General features: G+C 42.5%; 1 long non-coding RNA gene and 1 other non-coding gene across 2 annotated transcripts in view; one reads left to right on the top strand and one right to left on the bottom strand.

The window, feature by feature from the left end:
* LOC144892446 (uncharacterized) overlaps positions 1-26,479 on the top strand; it is a 689,374-nt gene that overhangs the window by 218,870 nt on the left and 444,025 nt on the right. The window lies entirely within an intron of this gene.
* On the bottom strand, positions 4,440-4,512 carry TRNAV-CAC (transfer RNA valine (anticodon CAC)). The gene has a single exon. It is a non-coding gene; the product is annotated as a tRNA-Val (tRNA).

Raw genomic sequence — 26,479 nt, 5'->3', positions numbered from 1 at the left:
TGTGTTGTTAAATGCGAATGGGGATTTCACGTGTAAGCAAGCCATGGCAGCATCTTCTTGTGACATCTTTTATTGGAAATATGTGGTTGAAAATTGAATGGCAGTGGGGGAGGAAATGTTTTTTGTGGATTTTGTGGTTGAGGAAGGTGTGTATGTCTGCAGGTATGGATCAAGCTCTGGAGGAGCGGTGACTGCGGCCCCCTCTGCGGTAATTGCCCCTGGCAGCCAGTGGTGTCTGGAAATTGGGAGCCCATCGGCGGTGGGGTCTTTTTGGGTGCCCTGCAGTGTGGAGACCCTTGGCGACCCGTGAGGCTGTGTGAAAGCCTGAGGCGCAGAAGCCTGGTGTGGAGACCTCCCCGGCGGGACGACGACAGCTAAAGGAGCTGTTTGGCTGGCATGGGGCCAAGAGTTAAAGGGGAGAGGGGGTGAAGAAGTCGGAAGTCGGGCAACTTGTTTTTGGACTGCAGGCACCACAGCTGAAGCGCCCCCACCATCTTGCTTGTACAGTACCTCCCCACTGCCTAGTTGAGGATCACACACACATGTGTTATGACGTCTATGCCATGATCTTGCAGGGGGGTGAAATTACTGAAATGCATGCTTTGTTGATTTTTTGCAATGTGAGTGGATGTGGGAGAAACCCACTGAGCCATGTCACTCACCTGTAGCACTAGGACAGGTCCCACGGAAATTTGGGGCACATTGCGATGGCCCCGCAGGTAACGTTGGGTATTGTGGCATCCACAGGGGGACATGGTCTGTAGACTGGGGTTGTACACACATTTTTGAATTTTGGAATAAGTTTTGTGGTTAAGGTCGTTTTTTTTGTGTGTTTTGACATTTTCTTTTTGCCCCCAGAGTGAGGAGCAAGCACTCCAAGTTTTGTAAATATTTGAAATGTGAATGGTTGCTTAAGGGGGTAGAACGTTAAGGAGAATAGGTAAGTAGCTACGGCTCGCTTCCCACAGCCCTCTTGATTTATTTCATAGGCTATTTAAGTGTGAGTCGGTAAGTGTTAGGACTGGAATCCTTGCAGGAGATACGGTTCCCAGGGGAGGGAGGGGGCGGGGGGCTGTGCTACATTTGTAGGAGGCAGACCATAATTACCGTAGAGCCAGGTAGATTGCATAGGTTGTGTGCTCCGACTGTCATGAAGAAGAAGAAACCTCGATGTATCATAAGTTGGAAATTTGTGGAGACTGTTTGCCGGCTAAGCTTGTATCTTCGCCCCCATGAGAGTGGTGAGGTATGTTAATTAGCGAGGAATTATGCCTGTATGTAATTGCCTTTGTAATCTTTTCATGTGTTCCTTATGACACCGCACTATGCACCATGAGAGGGGTGAGGTATGTTAATTAGCGAGGAATTATGCCTGTATGTAATTGCCTTTGTAATCTTTTCATGTGTTCCTTATGGCACCGCACTATGCACCATAGCCAAGTCAAGCAATCAACACCATTATTAATAACGCTAAATAAAAGCCATCCGGAAACCAGGCATCAAGCACTACCACGGATAACACCGACTTGGTGAGCACACAGGACAGGTAGGTTCGTGAGGCCATGCCTCGAAGAGCAGTGTTTGGTCCGAAAATTGATTGGCAAAAAGACTGCTAATGCCTTAGTCACATATGATGCTGCCGCCGCACGGTTCTGCGGTCTGCGGTTTGTAGATGGGATTTTTACAAATCGTACGGCTTTGCGGGCTGCGGCAGCAGTGTTCACAAATGTTACGGGGTCCGCACGGCAATCGTAAAAGTCATGAAATCCAGCATCTCACGAAACATGGCGGGCTCAATGCGCAGGTAGGACTTGAAATCCCCCCGGGACTCCCTCATGAGTTCCTGCATCAGGGTGTCGTAGTGTCCCAGGGTGGAACGCCGCAACAACCAGGGCTTCACCCACACCATTCGTCTTCTTCTCTCCTGACGGGCCCGCTCTTCTTCTAACACTACTATACCTACTATAATTTCTTCCTGCCGGCGGCCGATCTACCTCAGTCGTAATCTCAGGTGTGCAAGGCGCAGTCTCTGTGGTGGAATCAACGCCATCTTGACGATCTGGCTAGTGTCACACCAGGCAATATATACCTCTTCAGAAAGATGATCGTACCGCGGCCGCCAACTCACGATTGCCATTAGGCCATCGTATGGCAGCACTAAAGTCACTGCACGGCCGCCGTACGATATTTAGAACATCGTTCAGCCATCTCATGGAGGCCGCAAGACCACCGTGAGGTGACAGTAAGGAGGCCTCACGGTTGTTGCGGCTGCCGTACGATTTTCTAGGCACACCAGACAGGGTAAAAACCGTGAGGTGACCTTGAGGTCGCCTCACGGCAACCGTACAGTGACCTTGCGATACTACATGCGGTGGGGATGCGGCCTACGGCCTAGCGATTTCCGGAAAAAAAGTTTAATGTCAAATTTTAAAAAATCGTAGGCCCCTGCGATGAGAAAAAAACCTTGAGATCGCCTCACAGCTACCGTATCTACCGTGCGGCCACCGCACGCTTATGGCAATTTTGGGGACTTACGGCCGCCACCAACATGCCGCAGGCCATTTGTGACCGGGGCATAAGATGGGACGCGCTGATAGGAGCGGAGATAGAGACGTCGTGAGATGACGTCAGAGCCTCGCGTACAAAACAATTGAAGCAGCAGACATTTTCTCTCTCGGGTTCTGGATCTGGCAGTGAACGGTTGTGTTCCAACATTTTCTCTTCTGGTTTCTTCTCGTTCTGGATCCCATAGTGAATTTTTATTTATTTATTTTTTTGGTCGCATATTTGCTCTTGCACAAGGAAGATTTATCGTGAACGGTCGTGTTCCGACATCTTGATAGTGATCGTGAGGAGGAGTAACTGCGGACCGAGACTGAGGTTTCCCAAGCAAGAACGATGAGTGGATGGGCGCTGCCTGCTCGCTGCGCTCTTGACGAAGCCAGGAGTGAGCGGATACGCAGTGAGGCCGAGTTCGCGTCAATGAACGCATTTTCCTGCCAAGGCCGCAAGGGGGTTTTGACGATTCCAGGCGAGATTCAAGAACCGATTGAGCTAAGTGCCACAAACTACATATATTTATTTTTCAGTTATTTTATCCCTTGTCTGTATTCAAGTCTGTGTGAAGTGCTCCAATTAGGAATTATGGTTTTATTTGGCCGTGTTTTATTTTGTGACCGGGATTTTGGTTGATAAAGCCGATAATTTTGGACTGTTTAAATTCCGTGTCTTGTGAATTCATATATTTCAGGGTCGAGGACGTCGGGTGGACTCGTGCAGGTAAGTGCCCTTCGGCCTCCCTCCCCGCGCATACAAAGAAAGGTCCGCCATTGGATGTAATGCCTCGGAGTGTTAAGCTCGTTTGGTCATCCGTGTCGCCCTGCGGTGTTAACCCCAAGGCAGGCACATGACAATTAGCGAGGGTGATGGTTGTTGGGGAATTGTGAGGGCATGTGGAGGGGCGGGGCGAGGGAGGGAAGAGGAGGGTGTAGTTTGGTCGTGGGTATTGTTAGCAAGGGTGATGGTTGTTGGGGAATTGTGAGGGCATGTGGAGGGGCGAGGCAAGGGAGGGAAGAGGATGGTGTAGGTTGGTTGTGGGTACTTTTAGCAAGGGTTATGGTTGATGTTTTGTTTGTTTGTTGTTTTAGCTCACCTGGAACGAAGTTCAGAGGAGCTTTTGCAATGGTGCTTCGTCCTTCCGTCCATCTCTCCTTAAATACTTAAAACTTCTTCTCCGAAACCGCTGTTGGGATTGCGACCAAATTTGGCACAAATGATATTTGTTGTGTTGTGGCTAAAGTTTGTTCACGGCATTAAAAAAAAAACTTGGAGTCTAAGGGGGCTTACCGGGGGTCAAAGTGGGTCCAGGTTTGACCCCCCAAAATAGGAATTTGCTCTTTTCTCTGAAACTACACACAATTTCAATGGAACTTCACCACAACCTTCATTATCCGGGATGTATCAATGTCTGTTCAAGGCATGAGAAAAATTGTGGTCTAAGGAGGTATACAGCATGGGTGGGGGGGGGGGGGGGGGGGGGTTGCCCCCCAAAAGAGGTATTTTTTTGGTTTGTTTAAAGTCTTATGATTATGTTAGTATGATTCCACATGCTGCCCTTTCTTCCAGAAACCATTATAATTGGTTTAAAATATCTTTAGTCAGTGTAGTATACTGTTTATTCCACCAGGTGAGTGCCAGGGGTATTGCCCCTATGCTTTTGGAAAATTGGGATGCCTCAAAAACCAAGGCCACCTCAGTTGAACAGAGGGCAGCAACATTACCAAAGGAAATCATCAATAAATTCAAGTCGAAGCAGGTGTGTCAGCAGAAAATATCCTCAATGAGAGATGGCAGAAAATGTGTTGTTCGCTTGGAACAAGATCGCCCACAGGGTCACCTGTGGGGTGGGTTCGCTGCTCGTAATAATAATAATAATAAAATGTTTCCACCCGGTTTCGAACCGGGGACTTTTCGCGTGTGAGGCGAATGTGATAACCACTACACTACGGAAACTCAGTTACTGAAACGACTTGACGGAAGGTGACAAGAGTAATTTACCAAGTGGAAAGTTTCAAAGCAACTGGATCTTCATCTTCAGAGTTAGTCATAAGTCCCAGGACAGGGTTTTACTTGTTTATGCAAGATTTCTTTTTTTCAGATAATACAAATAATACATCAAACCAAGATGGCAGACACCAGGTGTAATGTTTTGTCTGATCTGGATCCGGACTTGAAACAAAATCTAATCCGCTTGTTCTTGTCACCAAACCAACTCATCCATCAAGTTTTTGAGATATTGTGTTTTGTATGTTTTTTTGCCCGATCTCTCAATGGTGAAGAATCACTTTAAAATTCTCAGATCCAGATCCGTAACTTCACCAGAATCGAATGGATTGCTCCTTGTCACAATCCAAATCTCTCCACCGAATTTCGTCTGAATCCATCCACAACTTTTTGAGATATCCTGTTCACAATCAGACAAACAAAAAAGACGAACAAAAATCCAGCCCCCCCCCCCCCCCCCCCGCAAAAAACAGTTGCCATGGAAACATCAGATTTCCCATTTCATTACGATTTAAATTGAGGATCTTCATCAAAGGTCGGGTCATTCAGAATAAAATTGATCATCTTTCAGATGAATATTGATGATTTTACAGGTTTGACCATGAGGTGACCTTTGACCTTTTCATCTCAAAATAGATGTTTTCCCAATTCACTGCTGCACGAGGCAATTGGTGTTTAGTTGTCAAGTTAATAGGATGAAATTGAGGCATTTTCTACATGACAATTGATGATCTTAGAAGTTTGACCTTTAGTTGACTTTTGACCTTTTGACAACAAAATAGTTGGTTTCCCAACTCACTGATGAACTGTGCAGTTGATGTTGAATTTTCAAGTTAATGTGATGAAAATTGATGATTTCTTGACGAAAATTCATGATTTTAGAAATTTGATCTCAGTTGATCTTTGACCATTTGACCTAAAAAAAAATAGCTGGTTCCCCAACTTATTTAACCATGAGGCAAATCCTGTTCAATTTTCAAGTCAATCGGATGAAATTGACAATTTTAGAAATTTGACCTCAAGTTGACCTTTCACCTCAAAATCAAAAAGTGACTTCCTCTCCAACTTGGTAAGGTTTTATGATGGTCGGTTTAGATTTGTGCCATGTCGGTGATTGCAGGCAGACACAATGCAAAATCACTCACAGAGTGACACTTGGCAAAACAGAACAAAGTAGAATGGCACTCAGTAGAGCATCATTTTGACCTCAAAAATAATTAGCCGTTAAATTCAGTGACCTGATACGCAAATCGTCTTCAAAGTTAAAGTTAATTGGATGAAAATTGACAATTTTAGAAATTTGGCCTATGTTGACCTCAAAAATAGTTGGTGGTTGGTTTCACTAACCTGACATGAAAATCCTTTTGAAATTTCAAGTGAATCGGTTGAAAATTGAGGATTTTAGAAATTCGAAATTGTTGTTGACCTTTGGCCTATGTTAACGTTTTGGCCGATGCTGATCTCAAAAAATAGTTGGTGGTTGAATTCAGTTTGCCGATATAAAAATACCATTCCAATTTCAAGTCAATGGGATGAAAATTGAGGCTTTAAAACTTTTTTTTTTAAAGTGGTTGACCTTTGGCCTATGTTGACCTTTTGGCCTACGCTGATCTCAAAAATAGTGGGTGGTTGAATTCAATTCGGCGATATGTAAATCCTATTCAAATTGCAAGTCTATTGGATGAAAATTGAGGATTTTAGAAATTTGAAAAAAAGTGGTTGACCTTTGGCCTTTGTTGACCTTTTGACCTAAAAATATATAGGATTTTGGCGGACGACGAACTCTACCATTTGGTGAAGTTTCGTGAATATCGGTTTAAAATTGTGACGTGTAAGCAAGTATAAGTGAGCAGACAGACAAACGCAAACGCACAAACGCACACAAACCGGAGTGATCAACAAACTTGTAAAAAAGTGCAACTGTGTTCTTGCGGAACCGCCAGAAGAGAACGAGCTGCTGAACTAGGCCGGCAGCCCAGAGCATTTTGGTCAAACGAACAAGGTACCAATATCCGAGTACAGAAACATTTATTGTGTAACCTTCCATCTTCAGATATGGATGTCTGCCGGGGACCCCCTGCTGCGTGGGGCCCCTGGGGCCCAAAGAGGGGGGCCAAATAATGGGCTGGATCAAACATTGGGGGTACCACATGAAACCAAGTGGAAATCAACAGGTACATCAGTAGTGTATATATGTTGCTTCTGGGACACGCTCATTTTCCCATTGACTTACATGTTAATTTTTCCCCTCCCTCATTGCCCCTAAACACCTCTATTTCTCTCACCCTGTTCTTTACGAACCTTCTAACCTTTTGACATGTTATCCTTATTCATTAGACCACTTAAACAATGGTCCTTCTGTGTGAACCTGTGATCCTTCTGACCTTATGGACCTTTTAACCTTTTACTCTTAATATCATCTGGTGAATCATCTTTGACCCACTCACACAACGACCCTACAAATATTTGTTTATGCGTGGGAAATAATTTAATTCTCTTGCCACTCCCTTCACCATCTAATATATTAACAAAAAAGATGTTTGAGTTTGGTTCTTTATTAAGATATTTTAACTGAGCTAAGATAAAATGGTAAACCTCCCTCAATGTTCTTGTTTGAGTGCCTCTAGTGCCACACACTTTTTGGTAGGCTCTGTCCACCTTTTGTTAAGCTCCGTTCACTTTTTGGTAAGCCCGCCCCCTTTTTGTTAAGCCACGCCCACTTTTCGAGAAGCCCCGCCCACTTTTGTGAAGCCTCACCCACTTTTGATAAGCTCCGCCCACTTTTTGCTAAGCCCCGCCCCCTTTTGCTAAGCCCCACCCACTTTTGCTAAGCCCTACCCACTTTATAAACTCTTTAGCATTGTATCATTTCCAGGTAATACATTACATCATTTTCAGGGAATTCCCATCACATCATTTCCAGTTAAGACATGCCCAGGGAATTTCCACAGGAAATGACACACCCAGTCCTTATAAAAGGCACCGACCACACAGGCTTTTTCAAACACGCTTTCTGCTTCACTTGAGAATGGACTACTATGCCGAAATGGAATGGGATAACTTTGCTATTCCTTGGAGTCCTATTACCTGTGTAGAACTCAACCTTCAGATTGATGAACTGGACTCGAACCTCTTATCAATGGAGGTAAGTTTGTTTATTTATTTATTTAATTTTTTTTTTTTAGATGAGACTCATGTAAGAGTTAACAAAGTTTATTTTAATATTCATAGAGCTTGATTTATACAAATAAAAATATTGTATTAAATTAATACATTGTTATTTTCTTTCACAGGAAATTGTATCTGAGATATGAAATGAAAATTCTGCTTTTAACACAACTTGGGATGAAGTTATTTTTTTGTTTGAAGAATTTTTGAACAACCAAGACCCCCAGAACGAGTTCTACCTTGATGACCCAGCCAAAGAGTTATACCTTGGAGATCCACAAAATCCTGAAAAAGAGTTTTACCATGATAATACTTGTTGTGAGTTATCAAAACAAAACCCACTGAACAAGTTCTACCTTGATGAGCCAGAATACAAGTCATACATTGGAGACCCACAAATTTCTGAAAATTGGGAAAGGGGAGTTCTCCCTGATGGTCCGCAGTTATACTATGTGAGACACATCATAGAAACCCTAAAAAATTGTGAAATGGGAATTCTCCCTGATGGTCCGCAGTTATACTATGTGAGACACATCATAGAAACCCTAAAAAATTGGGCAAGGAGAGTTCTCCCTGATGGTCCGCAGTTATACTATGTGAGACACATCATAGAAACCCTAAAAAATTGGGAAAGGGGAGTTCTCCCTGATGGTCCGCAGTTATACTATGTGAGACACATCATAGAAACCCTAAAAAATTGGGAAAGGGAAGTTTTCCCTGATGGTCCGCAGTTATACTATGTGAGACTTATCACGGAAACCCCCAATATTTCTGAAAATTGTGGTTCTACCTTGGGGACTTGGAAAGATGGTTATATTTTTGGAGACTCGGAATGGGGGTTTTGTTTTGATGACTCGGAATGTGATACCTATCTTGGAGGCTCAACAGGATTGTGGTTATACCTTGGGAACTTGGAAAGTTGGTTTTATTTTGGAGACTCTACCTGTGGGGTCCATCTTGGAGACTCTTTGGATTCTAAAGCAATGAACAATGTTCTTTGTTTAATGACGCTTGATTTAAGCAATATCAAGAAAGTTCGAGGAAGAAAATGCTGGAAAATTCTTTCTTCCCATTTCTACTTCTTCAAACTTGAAAGCCTTGAAAGACAGAATTGGCAGGAAGAGGAAAAAAAAAAAAAATGAAATACATATTTTAAAAAAAGAAGAAAAAAAAGATTATGTTAGGGTTTGGAAGGGATTTTGAATGTGAGGGTTAGGGATGGGGTTGGGTTAGGGATGGGGTTGGGTTAGGGTTGGGATTTTGAATGTGAGGGTTAGGGTTGGGGTTGGGTTAGGGATGGGGTTGGGTTAGGGTTGGGATTTTGAATGTGAGGGTTAGGGTTGGGGTTGGGTTCGGGATGGGATTGGGTTAGGGATGGGGTTGGGTTAGGGATGGGGTTGGGTTAGGGATGGGGTTGGGTTAGGGATGGGGTTGGGTTAGGGATGGGGTTGGGTTAGGGATGGGGTTGGGATAGGGATGGGGTTGGGTTAGGGATGGGTTGGGTTAGGGATGGGGTTGGGTTAGGGATGGGGTTGGGTTTGGGATGGGGTTGGGTTAGGGATGGGTTTGGGTTAGGGATGGGGTTGGGTTAGGGATGGGGTTGGGTTAGGGTTTGTATATTATTATGACTCACTCACACATACACAAAAGTTAAGCCCCAACTGGAAAGTTGAGGGATTCTGTGTTTGGGGTTCACAGATTTAAAAACGTATCCCCATTATACACACACAAAAGTTAAGCCCCAACTGAAAAGTTGTGGGATTCTGTGTTTGGGGTTCACAGATTTAAAAACGTATCCCCATTATACACACACAAAAGTTAAGCCCCAACTGAAAAGTTGTGGGATTCTGTGTTTGGGGTTCACAGATTTAAAAACGTATCCCCATTATACACACACAAAAGTTAAGCCCCAACTAAAAAGTTGTGGGATTCTGTGTTTGGGGTTCACAGATTTAAAAACGTATCCCCATTATGCACACACAAAAGTTAAGCCCCAACTAAAAAGTTGTGTGATTCTGTGTTTGGGGTTCACAGATTTAAAAACGTATCCCCATTACATTTTATTTATTTATTTATTATTTTCAAGGGTATTAACTGCTTACTTGTGTTTTTTGTAATTCTTGTGAGTAAAATGAACCCAAGATTTCTTCTCCATTTAAATCATATAATTTGTAGGTCCAAGGGACTGTATCCATTACATCAATGATTTTAAATAATTCACGAGTCCATTTTTGTGTATAACCTTTCTCAAAATGACTTTTCCATTTGTATATTCTTACAATATCACCAACTTTAAACTTGGGCTTTCTCAAATTAATCTCCTTTTCATATTCTAATTTTGTAAATGTTTCCGATGGTTTTGATTTTGTTGATGAATGAACTGTATTATTGTAATTATCTACAATATCCTGAATTAAATACACCCATTTTTGAGAACCGAGTTGTGTGAATTTTTTATATAGTCTCTCTTTCAAAGTACGATTAAAACACTCAATAACAACTGCTTTTCCTTCATTAAAGGTGCTGTATAATTTAATACCCTTCCCCTTAAGAAATTTCATGAATATTTTGTTATAGAACTCTGTTCCCTCATCAGTCCATAACTTCTTTGGTTTCCTTTTATCCCGATCAAATATTAGCTTAAAGGCTAACATTAAAGTATCACCCCTTTTATTTTTTAAAGGGACAACCCAGGCAAATCTACTCCTCAAATCAATAACGGTTAAAGCATACCTGTATCCCCTGTCATTATTCAATTCAATTAAATCAGCGGACCATATGTGGTCGGTGTATTTAGAATAAACCTTCCTTCTTTTAAACTTTGTGATTATAGGTTTGTGTAATTCTTCAGCCAAAAGCTCCTCAGTCTTGATGACATCATTAGAGCCTAATAGTTTTTTGAGGAATAACCAAGACCAAGTTTCAATTTAGCATTTATCAAATTTCTCACAATAAACCTATCAACTTTCTCTCTCAACGTTGGATTTTGTATCAAAGACAAATTATACAACATTTCGCTGTCGGCTTTATGTTTTTCAGTCAACGTAGTGGTTTTCCCATAAGCAATATCATGCTTCATACACACTTCGTCAACCCTATTTGTAGGTTTAGACCAAGGTTTAGGATTGTCAGCCTCATCTAATCTTTTATCCAAGTTTGTTCCTGGACCACAGAAAGAATACCCTGGAAGGTGTAATTCCCCTGGAATTCCAGTTGTTGTAAATTTACTTCCTGACAGAAACTTTTGTATGTCTCCTCCTCTTTTAGGAGAGATGAATTGGCACTTTTTAGAGCCACATACTTGACATATTCCTTTTTGATAAACTCTATTATTTTTAGCTTTAACATAAGAGATATTTTTAGATTTAGTTTTCTTTTTACATTTGAGACAATAACTCATATTTATTTATCAGAAAAATTCCGACAGAGTATCAAAACCTTTTTGGTTTTCAACATATACATTTCAATCTTTATTTTTAAAACATAAAGAATCCTAAGGAATGCCTTCACTCTCTCCTCCATTTATTTACAAATAAAAACTAACTAAAGTCAATGACACCAACATCATCAATCACATAATCTTTTCCTTCTTCTTCTTCTTCTTCTTCACCACTTTCTCGTTTAAATCTCCTCCCTGAAATTGAAGACATTGACGTTGTTATTTTTGAAACCATTATCTTCATAAGAGTTGTTAATTCTTTAATTTCCTCTTCGGTGCGTTGAGATTGATTTATTTGCTGTAATACACTCAATCTTTTACGAATCTCACTGATTTCCATCTTTTTATATTTTTCCTCCCTCTCTCTTTGCTCCCTTTCCTCCCTCTCCTCCTTCTCCTTTTTCTGCCTCTCCTCCTCCTTTTTCTCCCTTTCCTCCTTCTTCTTTTTCTCTCTTTCCTCCTTCTCTTCTTTAACTCCTTCCTCATTTATCTTAGCAATTTTTGATATCAATATTTTCACAGCATTCATTCTTTCTTTATTTTCCTCTTCGGTGAGTTGAGATTGATCTTCTTGCTGTAATACATCCACTCTTTTTTGAATCGCTCTGATTTCCATCTCCCTCTCCTCCCTCTCTCTTTGTTCCCTCTCCTCCTTCTCTCTTTTCTCTCTTTTCTCCTTCTCTTCTTCAACTCCTTCCTCATCCCTTGCTACCCTTGAGTTTAAACCCCAAAGAATATTATACATATACTCATCTGGATTTTGAGATATTCTTGTATCTATAAATTATTTTTCTCATAATAGGATACCAATAAGATTTGTTGACGATTTCTAAAAGAGTTTTATATTTCATAACTTTGAGAAGTTCATTTTTATTTAATACTTTAAACAAGTCTCTATTTGTGGGTTTAACAATATCAGTATAAGGCCAGTTTTTTATGACAAAATTCCCATGTATATGCTCCAAATCATAAGGTATGTAATACCGAGCACCCTTTTCTTGTAGGTATCCTTGAATACAAAAATTATAATTCTCTTGTAGTCTTCTTCCTGCCATTTATGTATCAGAAATATATGTGAGATTAATATTATGACAGGTAATACCACCCCATCTTCCCACTACCAAATTGGTTTGTATTCCTTGGCTTTCTATCCTTATCTCATGGCCTTCCTTCTTTGTCATGCTAACCATCGCTATACTATCATATATTTATCTTTTCTTAAAACCATGTATTTGTTGTTTATTAATTGTACTTCCACATAAATCCTTATCCTCACCAAGTGGATAATATTCTTCTTTACGAGACTGATTAAAATCATGTAGGTCTTCTATGTTTATTGAAAAAGACCAATTATACCCTAAATCAGGCATATCATACCCCCATTTATTAATTCGCATATTAACTATATGTCCTTCTTTATAAAATTCAATTGTAAGCAGGTAGTTAAATTCAATGAGGAAAGGTGTATGGTCAGTATAACCAGGTGTTGTGGTTGTAAATTTTACTTGTTTAACAAAACGTGCTGTTTTCTTTAAAAAATATATATTGTGATAAATCACTAAATCTAATTAAGTCATTTGCATCTGTAGGGTTTGGATAATTGATTAATTTATAAGTATTCTTCATATTAATATTTTTACTTACACTATATTTTTGTCGTTCAGCCTGTGCCTTTGTATAATAATTTGATAAATCAATATCCTGAGAGGATTTTCCAAAGATAGAACCATCTTTTCCAACATAAGTCATTTATATTAGATTAAAAATGATATCATAAAAATTTTCATTATTGTTGAGTTGAAATAATACATATAAACATAATTGACCACAACATTTAGAATTAATTTCTTGAACTTGAAATGTTTGATAAACACCATTCTGTAAGAATTGTATTACTTCAACAGGTGGTGGCATACCATAACTATCAAAATAATATTTATCCTGACTATTATGAATACAAACCCAATGAGAACCATTCTGTGTGTCTAAATTCATAATAATATTCTTTGTATTCTTATTTATATGGATTAATTCATCTCTCATACAAATAACCACATTATCAATTTTTAGTGTTTTACAATACTTAGCTAGTTCTATATTTGACGTTGTATTCTTTCCAAATTGTTTAAACCATTTATCCATTTATTTATGAGAAAGATACAATCCATTACCCCGTTTAGTTAGTTTAACACCCGCTTGAGCGATAGAGGAAAGCATATCTCCAACCAACAATCCAGCTTTATCAGGTAGACTTTCAAGTTTTTGAGCAAAATCTACAATTACACCACTTCCACTAATTTGTTTCTCCAACTCCTTGTTATGTCTTTCCAATTCTTTTTGAGCTTTTAGTTGTGCCTTCCTTTCGTTAGCAGTTTTTACCGCTGCTGAAATACCACCAGTCAATGCTCCCGCCGCACTTAAACCAGCAAATAAAGGAATTAGAAACGGGAGAAATCCTCCTCTTGACTCGTCTATTGAATATTTCTTCAACATAGGTTTCGTCATTTTAATTTTAAGTGATCCAACATCATTTAGTGTTTTTACTTGTGTGTGTGTGTGAGTAAAACATCAATTCTTACAGCTCCTTTTCTTTGAATTGTATTAACATTAATAAAATACAAGGCTTTTGATTTTGAATACAAGATGTTAATTTATTAAGATTGATTTGATTAACATATACCCCAACCATTTATTTATGAGAAAAAACCTATGTGATATTAATCATAACACCATTATCTGTATTAATCTGTAATTCTGTTTCCTCCAAAAGCAAACAATATGCATTAACCTCTTCACTCTCCCCTCTTTCAATGTATAGAGAAGTATCCACTCGATTAGACTTTATAGTTTCCTTTTGAGAACTCAGGTCAATTGCGTAGATTGTATAAAGTTTTTGAAACGCAACCATATCCAAAATAGGATCATTATTACCATTACTTTCACACACCTTTTGGTAGGACTTGTAGGCTTCCGCATAATCATTTTTTTCCCAATCAATTTCCAATCTATCTCGCGGATAAAATGTGCCATCAAGAGAAACCCGAAGTTGTTTCACCTTAGCATTATCACTCAGGGAATTATTCTTATTAGTACCGTCCTCTCCATCTGGTTTTTTAAAAATGAGCCAGAGGTATCGTGGCTTTCCTTGAAGAACACCCAAATTCCAAGTGTAGGTAGTGTGTTCCAGTTTAACGTGTTGACATCTTCTTTTAAGGTATGATACATTTAGCGGTTTCTTTGAGTTAAGTCTTCTATTTAACATCTCTTCCGTTTTAAGATTAGGAGTATATTCACTGATATACCAACACAAATCATTAATAACAAATTTATTATTTTCTCCAAAAGCATTTTCAACCCCAAAAAGCAATCTATTTACATTATCATTCCTTTGTAGTTGAAATCTAATTTTAAGCCCATACTAAACTTTATCATAATCACAAAATCCAAATATACCTTTCAGAGGTACTGCTACGGTAAAACTATTCTCAGCTTTTGCGTCATCATTATACATTGACTTCCTTTGACTATAACCAGGGTCTGCATTTGTACCCGTTGACATATCAGGAATAAAACCTTCAACAGCTCCCTTACCCATTCTATCACTAAACGAATATAGTGTAGCGGTTACCGCTGGATGTACATAATCGCCTTGCACCGGCCAGAACACGGCCAGACGCGCCTCTCCCGGGCATGCCCGGACTCACTGTTCCCGGGCACGCCCGAACCTCCCGGGCACGCCCGGTCTCGTCTTTCCCGGGCATGCCCGCTCTTGCCTTTCCAGGGCTCGCCCAGAGCGTCCGGGCATGCCCGCTATCGCCTTTCCAGGGCTCGCCCAGAGTGTCCGGGCATGCCCGCTATCGCCTTTCCAGGGCTCGCCCAGAGCGTCCGGGCATGCCCGCTATCGCCTTTCCAGTGCTCGCCCAGAGCGTCCGGGCATGCCCGCTATCGCCTTTCCAGTGCTCGCCCAGAGCGCCCGGGCACGCCCAGCCTCGACTTGCCAGGCCGCAGCCAAACACGCCCGGGCAGGTCCAGACTCGCCTTTCCAAGGCTCGCCCTTGATACCCGGGCATGCCCGGTATAGCTTTTGCCGGGCAAACTTCCCGACATAAATGTGTATATATATTGTTGCCCGAAAAACGGGCTTGTCAGAATACCTGAGCTGTTTGGTTTCAATAAAGCAACTCGGACGAATTCCGTCTTTGGTCGCGTCAATTCTTTCGACTCGCGTTGGAGGGCAGCTCCTTCATTGGTGACCTACCGACATGGATACGGCAGTGACGCTTAAACTGCCTACCTTCTGGGAGGCTCACGCGGCTGTTTGGTTCGCCCAGGCGGACTCCCAGTTCGCCCTGCGAGGCATCACCGCGGACGACACCCGCTTCCACCATGTTGTGCCGGCGCTCGGTTCCGCCACCGCGGCCCGCGCCTTGAGCCTCCTCCAGCACCCGCCGGCTGCTGACAAATACGACGCGCTGAAGACGCTCCTCCTCGGCGCTTTCGCCCTCTCACCGGCAGCACGCGCACGGCGCCTGCTTGACCTGCCCGAGCTCGGCGACACGCGCCCGTCCGAGCGCATGGACTATATGCTCTCGTTGCTCGGCGAGCACTCTCCGGCATTCCTGTTCCGGGAGCTGTTCCTCCGTCAGCTGCCTAACCCAGTACGCCTCGCCCTGGCTGGCACGTTGATCACGGATTCCCGCGCCCTCGCCAGGGAAGCCGATAAGATCTCCTCGGCGGGCCAGCACATCGGCGCGGTTACCTGGAGCCCGCCGCCGTCCGAGGCGACGCCCACGACGCCCGAGCGCCCTGCGCGGTTGGAGGCCGAACTGCCGGTGCAACTGGCGGCCGCCACGCCGCACCGCCCGCTTCCGACACGACGGCCGGGGCCTCCACCTGACCGGGCGTGGTGTTATTACCACGCCAGGTTCGGACACAAGGCTCGGACGTGCCGGCCCCCGTGCACTTTCGGCAGGTCGGGAAACGGCCGGGCCGGCGTTCATTCCCAGCCATGAGCGCCGGCCACTCGGGCAACTTGCTGTTTATTCGGGACAAAGCGTCTGGACGGCGTTTCCTGTGCGACACCGGTGCCCAACTGAGCGTCATACCTGCCTCCGAGCAGGACAGGCTGGACGCAGTTTGCGGCCCCTCTTTGGTCGCTGCTAATGGCTCCGCCATACGCACTTTCGGCCCACGCGTCGTCACCCTCTGCTTCGGCAGCCAGCGCTTTCAATGGACTTTTCTTACCGCCAGCGTCCCCGTGGCTTTGCTGGGCGCCGACTTCCTCTGCGCGCACGGGCTGCTGGTCGACGTCAAACGACGTCGCCTTGTCCACGCCGAGACCTTCAGCTCCCTGGCGTGCACAATGAGCAGCTCCGCGCCGACCGAACTGGCGTGCGCCCTCCCGGCAACGAACGAGTTCGCTCGCCTGCTCGTGGAATTCCCGGCCCTCACGCGGACGACGTTTTCGGCCGTCGCGGTGCGGCACGGGATCGAGCACCACATACCCACTACAGGCCCGCCGGTCTACGCCAGGGCCCGCCGCCTCGACCCAGCCAAGCTCGCCGTGGCAAAGGCCGAATTCGACGCGTTGGAGCACCTCGGCATCGTGCGGCGCTCCGATAGCGCGTGGGCCTCGCCACTGCACATCGTGCCAAAGCCGGGGGGTGGATGGCACCCGTGTGGCGACTACCGCCGTCTCAATGACGCTACCACCCCCGACAGGTACCCGATCCCGCATATTCAGGACTTTTCCGCCCGTTTGGTGGGACGGGTCATCTTTTCGAAAATTGACCTGATACGGGGCTACCACCAGGTACCTGTCCGGGCGGCCGACGTCCCGAAGACGGCCGTCATCACGCCGTTCGGCCTGTTCGAATTTTTGCGGATGCCGTTTGGCCTCAAGAACGCGGCCCAGGCGTTCCAGCGCTTGATGGACGGCGTGCTGCGCGACCTGCCGTTTCTTTTCGTCTATCTGGACGACATCCTCGTCGCCAGCACGTCCCGCGCCGAGCACCTCCTCCACCTCCGAATACTGTTCGGTCGCCTCAGCGAGCACGGCTTAATTGTCAACCCGGTCAAATGCCACTTCGGCGCGACGACCGTTGACTTTTTGGGCCACCGCATCACCAAGACCGGGGCCGTACCGCTGCCGACCAAGGTCGAGGCCATCACCACGTTCCCGCGTCCCCGTTCCATCAAGGCCCTCCAAGAGTTCCTCGGCATGGTGAATTTTTATCACCGATTCGTGCCCCGCGCTGCTCAGATCATGCGGCCCCTTTACGAGGCCCTCCGGGGCAAGCCGGCCAAGCATGACATTGTTTGGTCCGCGGCCATGGACGCGGCCTTCGCCAGTGCCAAACGGGCCCTCGCCGACGCAACGCTGCTGGCTCACCCGGTGCTCAACGCGCCCATCGCCCTCACTACGGACGCCTCCAACTACGCGGTGGGCGCCGTCCATGAGCAATGGGTGGACGGGGTTTGGCAGCCACTCGCTTTTTTCAGCCGGCAACTCCGGCCGAACGAGTTAAACTACAGCACGTTCGACCGCGAGCTGCTCGGGCTATTCCTGGCCGTTCGCCATTTCCGACACCTCCTGGAGGGCCGCCCGTTCACGGCTTTCGTCGACCACAAGCCGTTGGTCTACGCAATGGCTAAGGTCACGGAGCCGTGGTCGGCCCGCCAGCAGCGCCACCTCTCCGCCGTGTCGGAGTTCACCACAGACATCCAGCACGTCGCCGGCAAAGACAACGCCGTGGCCGATTGCCTTTCGCGGGCCAGCGCGAACGCGGTCCACCTCGGCGTGGACTTCACGCTCATGGCGGCCGACCAGACCACCGACGCCTCGGTGCAGGCACTCCGCGTGGCGGACACGGGCCTCCGCCTGGCCGACATCCCCTTCGCGGGCACCGTCCTGCTCTGCGACGTCTCCCAGGGCCAGCCTCGCCCCATCGTGCCCGTTTCCTGGCAGCGCCGCATCTTCGCCTCCATCCACGGCCTTTCTCACCCGGGCCGGAAAGCTTCTCAGAAGCTGGTGTCGGCGCGTTTCGTCTGGCACGGCCTTCGACGAAACATCCGCGACTGGGCCAATGCCTGCACGGCCTGCCAGCGAGCCAAGGTCCACCGCCACACCCAGGCCCCGCTGGCACCTTTCGCCGTGCCTGAACGGCGTTTCGACCACGTCCACGTGGACCTGGTGGGTCCCCTGCCCCCCTCGCGGGGGTTCACCCACCTGCTCACCATGGTGGACAGGACCACCAGGTGGCCGGAGGCCGTGCCCCTCACCTCCACCACCACCGCCGACGTGGCGCAGGCGTTCATCGCCACCTGGGTCGCGCGCTTCGGCGCACCAGCGGACATCTCGTCCGACCGCGGCCCACAGTTCACGTCTGAGCTTTGGGGCGCGGTCGCCCGTTCGTTGGGGGTCACGCTGCACCGCACCACGGCCTACCACCCCCAAGCCAATGGGTTGTGCGAGCAGTTTCACCGCTCCATGAAGGCCGCACTCATGGCCGGCCTTCAGGACGACGGTTGGGCCGACCGGCTGCCGTGGGTCCTTTTGGGCCTTCGCACGGCCCCCAAGGAAGACCTCCAGGCGTCCGCCGCCGAGCTCGTCTACGGCCAGCCACTCCGCGTCCCGGGCGAATTCGTGTCTGACGCTACCAGTCCCTGGTCCGCCGCTCGCCAGCGCTCGGACCTCCAGGAGGCCGCCCGACGATTTGCCCCCGTGCCGACGTCCCGCCACGGTGGCCCCCATTCCTACGTCCCCCCGGCACTTCGCACAGCGGAGTACGTCTTTGTGCGTCATGACGCGCACCGGGGGCCACTCCGGCCGCCGTACGACGGGCCCTTCCGGGTCCTGCGACGGGGCGACAAGTCTTTCATCGTCGACTTCGGCGGCCGGCCGGACCGGATTTCTGTGGACCGCCTCAAACCGGCGCACATGGACGTCGACCAACCACCACGGTTGGCCCTTCCTCCGCGGCGAGGCCGCCCCCCGTCCACAGTTCCCCCCGCTCGACCACCCACCACCACGTCAGACCCCTCCCCACGACCCTCCAGGGGTCGCTTCGGCCGGGTCATCCGGACCCCCCTTAAATTGACCCTGCCGGTGCAGGTCGATTCTGGAGGGGCGTGTGTAGCGGTTACCGCTGGATGTACATAATCGCCTTGCACCGGCCAGAACACGGCCAGACGCGCCTCTCCCGGGCATGCCCGGACTCACTGTTCCCGGGCACGCCCGAACCTCCCGGGCACGCCCGGTCTCGTCTTTCCCGGGCATGCCCGCTCTTGCCTTTCCAGGGCTCGCCCAGAGCGTCCGGGCATGCCCGCTATCGCCTTTCCAGGGCTCGCCCAGAGCGTCCGGGCATGCCCGCTATCGCCTTTCCAGGGCTCGCCCAGAGCGTCCGGGCATGCCCGCTATCGCCTTTCCAGGGTTCGCCCAGAGCGTCCGGGCATGCCCGCTATCGCCTTTCCAGTGCTCGCCCAGAGCGCCCGGGCACGCCCAGCCTCGACTTGCCAGGCCGCAGCCAAACACGCCCGGGCAGGTCCAGACTCGCCTTTCCAAGGCTCGCCCTTGATACCCGGGCATGCCCGGTATAGCTTTTGCCGGGCAAACTTCCCGACATAAATGTGTATATATATTGTTGCCCGAAAAACGGGCTTGTCAGAATACTTGAGCTGTTTTGTTTCAATAAAGCAACTCGGACGAATTCCGTCTTTGGTCGCGTCAATTCTTTCGACTCGCGTTGGAGCGCAGCTCCTTCAATAGTGTAAATTTCATCATTTCAGATGTAGCAGAGACATAATCAACCGCTTCAACCTCTTGTGTTCCAATATACAGGCGGACACTGTCAAACATTTTCCAGAAGAAATCATTTACGAGTGTAGCATTAGTATTATTCGCAGCCTTAGTGAATTTAAATTTACACAGCAAGAAACTATCAGCTATATTCAAGTAAGTTTGTTGATTATTTATTTCAAAACTTTTTGTTCCGTTTGAATTCCAGTCTGTTCCTGTTATAGCATTTACCTTAAAATAGTCTTCCTTTTTCGTGGAGTTTGAAATGATAATTGTATCATCCAAATCATAGATACTATCAATCGCTTCCATACTTGTATTTATATAGTATTAAAATCGTTGAAACCCTGACCCAAGTATTTTAATGATTTTTTGTCGTTCTTGTGAAGATAGTTGAGTTTTACCTTTTTTTATTTATTTGATTGCTTGTAATTTATGAGACTCCTTTTGAGCATCTTTTATACTCTTTATAGCACCCGCAACTGAACCCACGGCAGAAGCAGTTGAACCAATTAGGTCTTTATGTTTAAGGATGGTTGAACCAATACCCATTAGAGTATCAATTATCCCATCTCCTTTATTTCGAAATTGATGACCTACACCTCGTTGTCTCTTTGGTTTATAGTATCCTCTACCCACATACCTTGTATAGTATGGTGAAAGGTACATGCCCTCCCCTGTAATTATTTTATATTTTCCCAACTCGTGTTTTCTCACAATAACCATTATTTATTTATTGAAAAACTTCACGTAGGTGAATTCTGATGGATATAATTTCATCATTAAAGGATATCATACGATTATCTTGGTCGGTTATCCTAAAATTTACTCTGTATATGGTTTTTCCTGACACAGGTAAATAGACAAGATTTTTTGGTTCCATATTAAATTTATAACCAATCGGGGTTGAGTATGCACTGAATGAAAATATTGTATTTGTTCTTATTCCATCGTTATAAGCACCATCAATCAAATCACAATGAATTAATACTGAATTTATACCGGAGGATATTTGGATAACATTATCACTGTAAAACGTCCCGTTATTTTCAATCTTTTTTGAAGAGAAACCCAATAGCTCTCTAAACGAATTTTCAATCGTGAAATCAACTTTATAATTATTTTTAAGTTTAATAGTTGATTTTGAAGTGTGTTTTTGAATATCTATTACAATATTTTTTGGTTCATCACCTTTTTCTTTCATAAGGCGAGAGACTTCTGAAGATATTTGAGAAATCTCGTAAGCTCCAGGTGAAACGGTTATAGTTTTATATCCACTTCCTGGATTATAACTAAACTTGTTGTTTTTCTCTGTGATATTAAACAAGGTATTATAAGTTTCCATCGACAATAAAGATGCCTTATATGAGGTAAGGGGGTCAAGTTGTAGTGGGTAAGGGAATGAAGCTGTGTAATCGCTCGTTGTGAAATTAAAACTAAGAATTGTGCTTCTCATCTTATTTAATATCTAATAAAATATCTTTGTATTGACATTTATTAATTATTTTCATATTCATCAACTGATCTAAAATGGCTGAGGATTCATTAAAACAATTGTTGTTTCCAGCCTTCTTACTACCTAACAACAATAATAGCCTATTAACTAATTGTGATGGGTCATTTGGAAGAAAACTAACACCTGAACCAAGTTTACTTAAAGCATCAATAATATGTTTCTCCTTCTCATTCTTCTTACTTTTACCAGCAACAGAAACTCCATAATCAAGTGCATTTAGCAACTCAATATATACCCTATCTTCCTCTCTTTCCATATCAAGTGGTTCCTCAAAATATTTTGAACCGCTGAATCCGGGGTTTGTTAGAAGAAACATTAATCTTGGAGTTAATTTAACATTTGGTTGAGTAGAACTCAAGAACATCAATTCATCATTAAATATCAATACCTTTTCTTCCACAAGATGAAACACTGCTGGTTCTTCTGTTGGAATGAGACCTGCTCTGGTTTTTGAACCCGCCGAATATTCATTGTTTTGAAGAGCTTCCACAACATAATTAGGGGGTTGATTTACCTCCTCAAGTTTCCGAAATAATCCCTCGTCATCATATTCTAATTCACCAAGTTCTTGTCTTGTTATCTGACTAAAATCTTTGAGCATTTGAAGTTTTTTCGGAGTAAATTCTACCGTGGGAACTGTAGGTGAGTGTTGAGTTTTCAAAAGTGGTTTAAAGAATTTCTCTTGTTTTCTTTCAAAGGCTTCTTCACCAGTTAGTTTCTGTCTCCGTTTCTTCTTTATCTCTTCCTGTTGTTTAACAACTTTTGAAACTAAATGTTGATGTTCCTTAAACTTTCTTTCTCTTTCTTCGGTATTCATTTTCTGTATTTATTTATTGAAAAATATCATTTAATGAATTGTAAAGGTCAATGGGAAAATTTTCCTTTTCTTCATCATTATAGTAAATGTGTTGAAATAAATCTTTTTCTTTAAATATTTCATCAAATTCTTTATTGGTATTAATACGAGTTGTTATTTCTTCTTCACTAATACTTGTATCTCTGCTTTTCATACGTTTGCGTTGAGTCTCCTCATCGATATCAAAACCGAATGATAAAATCTTAACTCCATCACCACACAATTGTTTAATAATTTGTCTCATTCCTTCAGGATTAGTTTCTAAAATCCCAAGACCATTAGATTTTACTTTATTTAACTCACTCTTACAATGTGAATATTTTGTAGAACCAAGAGAGACCTCCTCAAATATTTCACCTTCGTTCCTCAATCGCATATGTTCCTCCATTGAAATGTAGTAATAATCTTTCCCTTCTACTTCTCCTGGTCGCTTTGCTCTGGTTGTAGTACTCACAAAACGAATCATAGGGTGTTTTTTAAAAAAACTTACAATCTTTTCATTTTTACTATTCAAGAGTTTAGATTTATGAAAGTTCTTTCCAGAAGCAGATTTACCCACAAGGTTAATAATAATTGTTGTCATTTATATATGTAATTATGTTTTAAATAAAAATACATCCTTTAATATCTCATCTTGTTTCACAACAATATATTTATATTTTCCAATCGTGTGTTTCATATAATTTTCAAATTCTTTTTTACTACATAACGTAGAGCAATTATCTCTCCAAAAATTATTTACATCTATTGAATTTAACTTAAATAAAATAAAAGTATTAGCATTGTTTCTTATTGAGCGTCGAGGGAGTTGAAAATATGACTGACTAAGATAAATACAATTACAAGAAGAATGTCTCCCTCTTGTATAGTAGCTATCCATTACTGTTTGGTTTCTCTCATTAACACAATCATCAAAGATGACGAGGTTCTTTTTTGATTTATCTAAATCTTGAGGTGAAGGTATATCATCCGTATTATCACTGAGAATACAAGTTATGGGTTTTGGTTTAGGTTTCTGTGTATCACAAAATAGTTGTATTATATCCTCAATGTTATAATCATTTAGTTTGTTTTGAAGTTTAAATAAACCGATAATGTCTTCCTTTTTAAGACCTGCATTAAAACCCTGTGAGAGTAGTTGATACTCGGGTTGAAAACTTGACTTCGTAAAAATTATTAAATTATCATAATCTAAAAAGTTGGGGGTAAGGAGCATCTTTAAAAGCAAACAGGTTTTTCCACATCCGCTTGAACCAACTATTAGACATCTCAATGAATTTGGAATGTTTTTATGGTTATTAAATTTTATCTTATTTTCCCAAACGGGTAAAAAATCATTCATTTATATATTTGGAAAACAAGTCATCCAACTTTTTTTGAGCTATTTTAGAAACTCTATATTTTATCCTGAGTTCGGGTTTAATTTCAAAATAATTCATTATTTTATTTATATAGTATCTTGTATTAACATTTCCATTAAAATTATTTTGAATAATAAATATCATTAAACCCTTATACATTTCCTCAATACAAAGAGTCTCTTTCCTTGTAAGAAATGGTGTATTATCACCATAATGCTTAACATTCATCTCTCTTATTAATCTTGTAAAGTAATTCATTTTTGGTTATAATTTAAAAGAGTTATATGTTTTTTTATATTTCTTATTATCATTAATTAGAATATAATCACAGAATAAACATTGTTTATATGAATCCTCATCATTAAGCCCCACTCTATCACAAGCCGGACAATTCTCTAATTTATCATATGGAGAGTCTGGAAATTCTAAATATCCTTCAGAACTTATCATATTTATGTGGTAAATTTTTACTTAAACTAAATGCAAGTTTATTCATTAATAAATACAATGTTTCAAAGCACAAAAGACAAATTTCAATCAATCTCTACTTCGGTGAAAGATATAGAAAAATATGTCAAAGATGTTAAATTGAACAAAGATAAATATGGAAATTTTTGGGTAAAACCAGTTATGGAAAATAACATGAGCCCCTCTATTTCATTTAAAGGAAGAGCTCTAACTATACCTGGAAAGACATCCATTAAAGTAAATCTAACAAAAGTTTCTCCTCTACTCCTGGCAATTTATTCAAAGCTTGAAAAAGTGATTGACCACGATACTTTGAAAAAGAATGATAAGACCATCAACAATACTCGTGGAGAAATTTGTATTTACTTTAATAATCCAAAGGGTGTAGATCTAAGTAAAATGAATGATGTTAATATTTCTGGTGAAATGTCATTTCGTTCTATGATAGTTAGAGATTATTTAAAGATAACTTTTGATATTAAAAATGTAGAGATTGAATCCGTTAATGAAAGAAAGTATATTGGTATAGATGGAAAGGTTTTTTCTGCTAATTAAATATGAGTCATTACAGCAGTGAAGATTTTACTATTTCATTGAACTCGGACGATAGTGATGATAGTATTTCATTGAACTCGGACGATGGTGATGATAGTATTTCATTGAACACAGATGATAGTTATGATACTAATAGTTTGTGCTCAAATGATAGTTATGAGAGTAGCTTTATTGATGACTCTGAGTATGATTCTGAGTATTCATGTGATAGTTATGACTTAGATGATTCTGAGTGAAAAAGTGTTTTAGTTTAAGCACAGCGATATATATAAAACGGAGCTGTAAAGCTCAAAAGTGTTTTATTTTAAGCACAGTGATATATATAAAACACCACGTTTTCTCACGCTATAAATATGGTTTATTGTGATACTTGCGAGAAGGAAGTAAAATATTATAAACAACATATTCTCACCGCAAAACATACATACAACATTCTTAACAAACTTTCCCCTCTTCCACCTAAAACAAAACATTGTAAGGTCTGTAAAACAACCATCCTCAAGAATGGGTTTAAAGCCCATCTTAAAACTAACAAACACTTGTCAAAATTGTTTACTATTAAAAATACTGATGGTGCTTTCAAAAGACATATCAGGATTCGAATCTTTAACTTCAAACCTCCCGAACCAAAGTCTATAGTTGATGCTGTAGAAATAGTCAAACCTGCTGTTCAAACATTGATTGAAAAAACACTAAAAGAAATGAAACCACTTAAATTTTATATGGGGGTAAAATTAGAAATGACAAAGGATAAAGGAGTTATAGATACACCATACATGAGAACTGAGCCACACTTTATATCTTCATATCAAGATTTTAAAACATCAGGAGTCTATGATGAACTTATTAAACAAGAGCAAGATGTGGATAATTCAATTGTAGGAAGTGGATTCAATATAGGAAAAATTATTTACATAGACATTCATATTCTTAAATCAGATCCTCTAAAAGCTTCTTCTTACATTGATTTACCCAGTGTTATCAAAAATAGAAAAGCAGTTATCAATATCAAAAATAAAGACAATAAATGTTTTCTCTGGTCTATTTTAGCACACTTACATCCTCCACATTTTCATGATGAAAGAGTATCTCATTATAAAAAATATGAGAATACATTAAATACGAAAGATCTAAAGTTTCCGATGACTTTAAATGATATTCCTAAATTTGAAAAGATGAATAATTTATCAGTTAATGTTTATGGTCTAACAGAAACAAACAACATTCAGGTTTTAAAGCTTTCTGACAATTGTAAACAAACTCATATTAATCTTCTATATTTTAATTCAGACGAAAATTCACATTATACATACATCAAAGATATTACAAAATTAATAAAACCACAAGTATGTAAAATAACAAATAAAATATATATTTGTATGCGTTGTCTTAACTTCTTCCATACACAAGAAAGATTAGATAAACATTCAAATTATTGTGGTGAACATAAATCAACGGTAATCAACATGCCTAAAAAAGGCTCAAAGATCACATTCAAAGATGAAAAGAAAACAATAAAACATCCATTTGTTATATATGCTGATTTTGAAAGTATTTTAGAAAAAATTGATACTGCTTCTCCAGATCCAAAAGAATCATACACAAATAAATATCAAAAACATACTCCTTGTGGTTTTTGTTATTATATCAAATCATCCGTTGGTGATAAATATAACAAGTTAGAGATGTATAGAGGCTCAAATACCCCAGAGGAGTTTGTGAAACGACTAGAAAAAGACTGTGTTCGATTAACCAA

The sequence above is a fragment of the Myxine glutinosa genome, chromosome 5, assembly GCF_964187855.1.
Source record: "Myxine glutinosa chromosome 5, kmMyxGlut1.1, whole genome shotgun sequence".
Classification (NCBI taxonomy): Eukaryota; Metazoa; Chordata; class Myxini; order Myxiniformes; family Myxinidae; genus Myxine; species Myxine glutinosa.
This window is presented reverse-complemented; position numbering and strand designations above follow the sequence as displayed.